Below are 8648 nucleotides of genomic sequence, written 5' to 3'. Positions count from 1 at the left end.
CCCCGCCCCCTCTCCAGGTTGCTGAGGTGACACTCGGTTCAACTCCACCCTGCTCGGCCATTTTTGTAGTTTGATAGAAGAGATACGATTATTTAGTGGCGCAGAAACTTTTTATTTACGTTATTTACAAAATGTAAACAACAGAAGACTTGTCCATCCAGCCTTACATGTTAGAGCCAGAGTTGGACCCGGTGGAGCGAGATGAAAATGAAGATGATGAACCTGCAGAACCCTAACAAGTGAGCTAACACAAGCACCGAGCTAACGCTAGCGCCAAGCTAACGTCACAAAATGCATTTTAATACAGTCTTTTCGGAGACAAAAACGACAAAATGAAATTTTAGATTTAAATTAAATCACGTAGGCCATATCATCAAGGATCTAAAACGAGCACACAGCGCTAACATATGAAGTCTGAAGACGGTGCAACTGCTAATGCTAACAAAACAATGACAGGGACGTCTTATCACACTTTTTAGCGTTATTTACAGCTTACCGAAGTGCTCTGTTCGTCGTCTCCAAAGATAGAAGGAATTGAACCCTCAATCAGACAAAGTCTTTCTGTAAATCCTTCTTTATACTGGTGGAGGTTGATGAAGCAGTCATCATTGAAGTGCTTCACACACACAAAAATGATCTTACCCACAGATGTGGTACATTTCTATAAAAAATAAAACTCAACCAGACACTTTGAAAAGGTTCTGATGCTGGGAGACGGTGTAATGAAGCGTGTGGGTTACTGCATCCAACAACCCAACATTTTGACTTATCCTCTCGTAACTTCGGCATCCTTGAGCTTGGACTACAAAATAAAAGCGAGAAATAAAAACGGTGGATTGCTCGAAGTGTTGGACCTGGAGTCGATGTCCTAATTTGGCAGTTCCGCTGCAAATACTGTGTCGTTATTGTTCAAAAAACGTAATAGAGAATAGAAAAATCGAAACAAATTGAAAAATATGACCAAAACAGAATATAAAGATATCAACGGAGCACCTGAAGAGACTAATTTGAACTTTTCTGTACTTCTAAACACTCTAAATATACAACAAAATGCATTTAAGGGCTAAAGAAGTGGATTTAGCATGATATGTTCGCTTTAATTGTTATCACCTGAAATGTCTAGTAATTTAGAAAAAAAACCAAAACCACTGTGTTCTATACTTTCACTTTCAACAGCGATGCTCCAAACTTTTCATTTATATTTCCGATAACTACCTCACGTGCAGTCAAAACAACAAGCTTGTATTGTTTCACGGGTATTTTTCAACGTTTTACAATGAATTATTATTGGAACATTCAAGGTGTGTGCTGTCAGCAGAGGTGTAAAGAGTCCTGATATATCCTACACAAGCACGAGTACAAGTAAGTCATGCATGTACAAGTAAAAAAAAAAAATAGCTCCATTAAATAACACTGAAAGTAAAAGCTAATAGTTACACTTTCAACCCTCACGTTTATTGTTGGTAATAAATCTTGCCACGGTTCCCTTGCATACAGTAAACATCTCATGTAGAAAATTAAAAAGGAAGAGACCAAATCTTGCATAATTGGAACTTAATTCTTTTAATAAAATAAAATAACACCAATGAATTCATTTAAAAAAAAAAGAATTCCAAAAACAGAAAATAATTTGGTGCCGTGCATTACTTAAATCTGATTGGTCGGCTATGATGTGATAGTTGTCTGGTCATTTCATTTGTTTGTAGTTTTACAATGGTCATTGATCATTTTAAAACAAAAAAAAATGATATTTTACTCAGTGATTTTTGGGTGTAGAAATGTATTAAATTACTTATTAATGATTTAAAAATATACTCAAAAAAGTTAAAGTACCCTTAATAGCAACATGTGAGTACTTGATCAGTTACTGTCACCACTGGCTGTCAGTTATTAAAAAAAAAAAATCAGAATGTGCAGATCAAGCTTTTAAAAGATCGGTGATCGGCCAGAAAATTGCATTCGGTGCACGCCTAATGTGAACACCAGCGTGTTCATTCATGGAGCTCATAGTGTAAAACAAGCCTTTGGTGAGTGCAGGGGATCAGTTAGAGCTTTGGTTGTAGGAGGGGAGAAAAAAAGGCAGATGAGAGGTGAGGATGAAAACAGTGATGGGGTGAGAAGAGGCTAGAGGTGGTGGAGGAACAGAGGTAGAGCAGAGAGAGCCGTGAGGTTCATGTCTGACCGCGTGTGGCTGTAGAGAGCATCAGCAGCCACGGGGTGGACTGGCCATCTGGCAACCGGGCATCGTCCTGGTGGGCCGGTCCAAAATGGCAAAAACATGGCAAGGAAAAAGTGTAAAGTGACTAAAATGGGCCACTGTACAGTTGTACGACTGTATAATAACAGTCTAGGGCAGAAATGGGGCCTCAAAAATGTGATTGTCTGATCTGAGGGCCACATTATCAACATTTATGTAAAAATTATGACCAATTTGAGCAACTTTAAAGTTCTGCTGCTGGTGTATAAATGTGTGAATGGGTTTGGTCCAGAATACATCAGTGAGATGTTAGTCAGGTCTGAACCCAGCAGGTCTCTCAGATCTATGGACACAGGTCAGATAGTGGAGCCCAGAGCTCACAGTCACCATGGTGATGCTGTGTTTAGTTGTTTTGCTGAAAAGAAGTGGAACAAACTGCAGCAGAGCTGAAGTCAGCATCACATGTGAACATTTTTAAATGTTTCTCTACTGCGTATGATTGAGAGAGAGATTTATGGTCATGTTTTTGATGTAATGTGTTTGTTGATAATTGTAAATGATTGTACTGATGATTTTAAATGTTCTTATTGATTATAAGCTGTGGAATGTATTCTATTGTACTTTTTGATCGGAAAACACACTGAGTTGCCATGTGTTTGAAATGCAAATAAATTTGCCTTAATACAGGAAAGAACAAAGGGTTTTGTCTTTGAAGTCCTTTTTTTTTTAGTTTTTCAATTCATTTGATCTATTTTCTTGTCAATATAATTATTATTATTTTTTTGCATTTTTGAGTGTTTTTCGAGTCAGTGTGTGTTTTTTAAAATATTTTTTTTTATACTGTTGTAATTTTATGCATTATTATGTCATTTAGTGCAATTTCATTGGCATTTCATGTGTCTTTGAAGTTTTTTTGTATATGTTGTTGTTTTTTGTAGTAATTTTGTGTATAAGTGGTTGTTTAGTGTGTCTTTGTTATCATTTTATGTACTTTTATTGACATTCTGCGCATTTTGCTGTCATTTTTTGTGTTTCTGGAGTTTTGTGTATTATGTTGTTCTTTGTATAACTTCCAATTCATGAATTACATTTTTGTTTTGGGGGCCGCACAAAATTAGACTGAGGGCCACATGTGGCCCCCGGACTGCCAGTTGCCTATGTCTGGTCTAGGACATTGTACTGTCTGTAAATATGTAATTATCTCTCCTTGCCCCAACCTGTAAATATGCATATATCTGTATCCTTTATCTTTTATACATTATTTTTTCTATTTCTGTTTAGCTTCTTTTATTGTATTGTTCAATTTATCTATTGCACTATTTTTCGAGTGTCTTTCGGATTTTTCTCTGTGTTGTCTTATATTATTGCACTTTTCTGTATTGAGCCATGTCATGACAGTAAATTTCCCCACTGTGGGATTAATAAAGAATACTCTACTCTACTCTACAAAAGCAGTCAAGAGTTGCCAAAAAATGGGCAAATAAAGAGGAACCAGGTGGTATTTAAGGGTAGCTTCAGGGGAAAAGGACACAAGTGGTATTTATTGGTATTTATAACTTATTTAGATGAAAAGTGGTCAAAAATAAAATAAAGAAATGACAATAATTGGATGAAAGTGTCAAAAAAACTTGCAAAAATACAAAAAAGGCATATTTATTGGCAAAAGGAAGTTAAAATCTGTAAAAATTGTCTTTTTGAAACTGGGACAAAGGAAGTTGCGAAATGGCCAAAAAATATAGGTTAAAAGGGGGTTAAAAAGTTTCCCCTTTTAAGGTTTTCAGGGGGAATAATGATTAAAATTAAAACATAAAAAGCATTACAGACTTAATAATGGCTTCAATGATGACGTTGGCTGGTTTAATTTTGGTCCCAGTCCACCCCTGGCATCAGCATCAGCATTAGCATCAGGAGTTTGTTGTTGCTTCACTCCACAGCCAGTGTGTGACAGGTTATTTTAGATCTCTGTGCTTGGCTCAGAGGCAGCACGGCTCACTTCTCTGCAGCCTCATACGAAACAAAGTGCAACCGCTTTGACTATCCGCACACCCTCACCATCAACAGGGACGTGGAACGTAGGATTGCACCACAAACAGCAGCCTTCGCTTCTCAAATGCAAGAATATTTCATCATTGATTTCTGTTCTTCCTCCTGCCACTATTGATCGTTAGCGACCACCGCAGCTACGGCTGGAGCTACATCGCACATCACAACTTGGTTCATGTTAGGCCAAATAAACTGCTGAAAATCTGAAAGTTTGCCTTATTATCTTGTCTCTGACCAATCAATAATTATTAGTAGTTTGATAATCTTGCATTAATAACCTAACACAGAGATTGGCAACTGGACATGTGGTCCTTGATTCAAAATGTAAACGTAAATGGACAGATGAAATCTAAAAATATGCAAATATTTATGTAAAAGACACAAAGATGATAAAAGATAGAAATATATAACATAAAACTAGAAGAGCACTCAGAGTTTATTAAACCACAGTGCACTATTTTATTTAAATAGTGCCACAATTATCCTTTTTAAGATTTGTCACAAACACGTAAACACGAGTACAGCACGAGTACCGGGCGGGGCATACACACAGTACACTTCCCTACCACTACTACATTACCCATAAGCCACCAGGCCTAAAGGAGCAGGCTTAGGCACAGCTCACATCCACCCATATTGTGATTTCCACGAGTGGTATTTTATCATTTTTGGAAATCCAGAACATCATCTTCTTTGTTTGTTTGTTTGTTTGTCTTTTTTGTTGGTTTTTTTTGTTGTTTTTTTTTTGTTTGTTTTTGTTTTTGTTTTTTGTTGTTTTGTTTGTTTTTTTTTTTTTTTTTTTTTTTTTTGTTGTTGTTTTGTGCACCAACTACCAAGACAAATGGCCTTGTACGGTCCTTAAAACTGTACATGGCCATTAAAAACATTTCTGATTCTGATGAAAAGCTGACTCAGCATAATGTTTTTGTTTTCTCTTTGAACGATTGGTTTACGACATGTTGACGTCAACAAATATATCAGGCAATGTCGACATCAAACATGTTCTCATATACCAGTGTCATCACTGTATTTATTGGTGGGACTGATGACATCATCAACAGTGTTCTACAGTGTGGATGGGAAAATGAATGGAATATTTACATTTATATCTTCATATTTTCTTTTGGAAGCCAGAATATCACCAATATTTAATAATCTGTTCTTTGTCCCATTTATCAATTTTCAAAAACAAAAAACAAAAAAAATATTCTATATTATATTAGAATATCAATATTGGACAGGGACACCCTTGAATATATAATTTTGAATTTGTTATTATGATTATTATCATTATTTGTTTATTATATTTAATATCATTATTGTTGTTATTATTATCACTATTATTGTGATTGAAAAAAGTAGTATTAGCAGTTGTAAAGCACAACAACCACACCATACAGAACTCAGACGTAAAAAAGATAAAAAATAAACTATGTTATAATAAAACAATGGAAGATTGTTTTATTATAACATGCAGGAATATCTGGATATTTGAGGACGGATTGATCAGTAAAGGGGTTTTCCTTCAGCATTTCATCCATTTTCATCTGTTTTCACTCTTTTCTTTTTTCCATCCAAATGTGAATAGCAATTCTGAAAATAGGAAATACAATATTCCAATAAGTAGGAGTCCCAGCACGCGTCCTGTAATCAGAAAAAGATTTGCTGGCCTAAGGAAAGCAAAATACAAAAGATCAAGTTTTTTTTCTTCATCCATTTGCTCTCAGTAGGAAATCTGTAATTCAAGGGCAAAGGCCTCAGTGGACTGTTGTCTGTTAAGTCAGAGAGCTCTGTGTTAGTTGCATTGATGAAAGAAAATCCTTTAAAGGGTTTAAGTTTTCACGCTGCTGAAATCAATACGCGGTTCCCATTGGTTGGAGGGACAGTCTCATCCCTCGGCCTGGTTCTCAGTCTTTGCTTTTCCCCTGGCAATTCTTCCTCTGTGAAATTCTCTCTTTCTATCCTTTAGTTATTTTTTTTCACACTCTGTTATTTTCTCACACACCGCGGGGCCGTCGATACCCTCACACACACAAGACAATTTATTACTGACAATCAATCAATCCTCCCGCTGACCGTGTCCCAGTCGCTGGTTTTATTTTCAATTTTGGAAAACATGTCTGCTCCCGTCTAACTCAATGATCCACCCTAACTTCATCTTTTTGATACTGTTCACACTAAGAAGGGCAGATCTACTAAGATTTTAAAGAAAATTTGACTTTATAATGGTTTTGCTACAGTGATACACATTCCTTTAGCTGTATTCAGAGGGACAAAGTTTAAAAAGTTCCACATTTTGTAAAAAGTCAACTCAAAACTGACGAGATGGATTTTTCTCGCCTTATGATGTCATAAAGCGGAAACTCCTCCTGACAATCCTGGCTCCTCCTACCCTATACAAGTATGTGAGCTCCTCCCTCTCAAACTACCTCACATGTAAAACAAACAGCAGGTTGATATTACAGTTAATATTGCAAATAATATCTTTACGTTCAGTTTAAAGATAATCAGAAGCGTGTGTGACGAGCGAGTTTCATTTTTAGTAGCCGTTATACCGCCTCGTATCGCCTTTATGGGATGATCTGACGTGTTTGTGACGTAATGCGACGCAGCGGTTGGACAAAACAGTGGACTATTGTCTTAAATGGACTATTTCTGTGGTCAGAAGAGGTGAGGAGGAGAAGAAAGACTGTTAATGATTTACTCTCATGCTTATGCACGAAGGCCCAAGAAATAGCCTGTTTTTAGGAGCGCTCTGAAAGAAACTTTTCACTGTTCTAAAACACCAGAAAACAGGTGAGTTTGGGAAAATAAACATCATATACTATGTTGTTGGGGTTCTTAGAACAAATGGAGATGGGTGAAAAATAGCATGACTGGACCTTTAAATAAAGGGCACAAAATAGAGCTTGAATTCTTTAAAGGCGCTAATTTCTGGCATGTAAATACTGTCTACTGTATACTGTAAGCAGAGGTGTAAAGAGTACTGATATGTTCTACTCAAGTAGAAGTACTGTAATTGTCATTAAGTACTCAAGTACAAGTAAGTAATACATAAAATACTCCAGTACAAGTAAAACACAGCTCAATTAAATAGTACTCAAAGTAAAAGTAAAAATCTCACGTAGAAACTTCAAAAAGGAAGAGACCAAATATTGCAAATTGGAACTTAATTTATTTTCCACAAAGGCATCTGTATAAAATAAAAGGTTTGACAATATTTTTTAAATAAAATAACACCAATTAATTCTCAGGCTCTAAGTATTGCTACATTTAGGAACTCTAAAACTGAGAAAATAGCAAAACTTGCAGTTAACTTCAAAATAAGAGCCCTAATTACAAAAGGGTTAAAAAAAAAAAAAAACTAATGGTAGACAAGAAGAGATGCGTTTATTTTGAAAAGGCGATGTTTAATTTTTTAGCTTGAAGCCGGTGTCATGTACTGAGTTTGCATCGTACTGAGACTGTATATGCGCATATAGAATGCTCATGCGCGCACATGCGCTTTACCGGAAAATGAATTTTTGCTAAAAAACTAATAATTCATTTTTGTTTATTTCTGTTTTCAAAGTGAACAAACGTGTTTTATTTGTTTATTGAGGTTAGGGTTATAATCTATAATAATAATCTATAATCTCAGTACGGAGGTAAACTCCATTTTACGTTTCGCTCGCAATGCATCATGGGACGTTTGAGTATGACTAGTGTACCCACCGTGCATACTTCAAATTAAAAAAAAGTCCTGATATAGTATACATCTGGGTATTTCTAGCGTGCTCAATCTTTTCGCGCCATCTACAGTGAAAACATTACATACTAATTTTGATGTCAGACTTAGTATGAGTAGTACGTTAATATGACTTTTCCTTTTTTTTGTGTTGTGCGACACAACTTTCAAACTCAATGTGTTGCGCACCACGCAATCCCCCGATGCTGTGAAAAACTAGTCTGGAAACTAGTGGCTGGAAGGTGAAATTCTCTACAATATGTCATTGAATAGTTGTAGTGACCAAAGTGAGGCAGAATGTCCATCACCTCCACTGAATCCCACATCCACACATACATTTCTCCATGGTTCCTGTTTGTGAATGAATACCAATAGTGATGTAATATCCTCTGGTCACTTCCAGCACTTCGCTCTTAGTTAATACTGGGACTTTTCAATCATTAATGCTTTATGCTCTAAGCATGTTGGCTTCTATTTCCTAAAGCTGGGTGGTGTTTCTTTACGGCGACCAGTGGAGCTGGAAACACATGATTTGTTGCCAAGCGCTCCATGCATCGATTACAGTGTTTATGGTTTCATCCAGATCGGGTCAATATTAACAACCAGCAGGAGGCACTTGCATCATTCTTCTATTTGTTGGGATTGACAATAGTCTGTGACTCATAGCGTTAGCATGCAACA

The sequence above is a fragment of the Gouania willdenowi genome, chromosome 24 (assembly GCF_900634775.1).
Source record: "Gouania willdenowi chromosome 24, fGouWil2.1, whole genome shotgun sequence".
Lineage (NCBI taxonomy): Eukaryota > Metazoa > Chordata > Actinopteri > Blenniiformes > Gobiesocidae > Gouania > Gouania willdenowi.
This window is presented reverse-complemented; position numbering follows the sequence as displayed.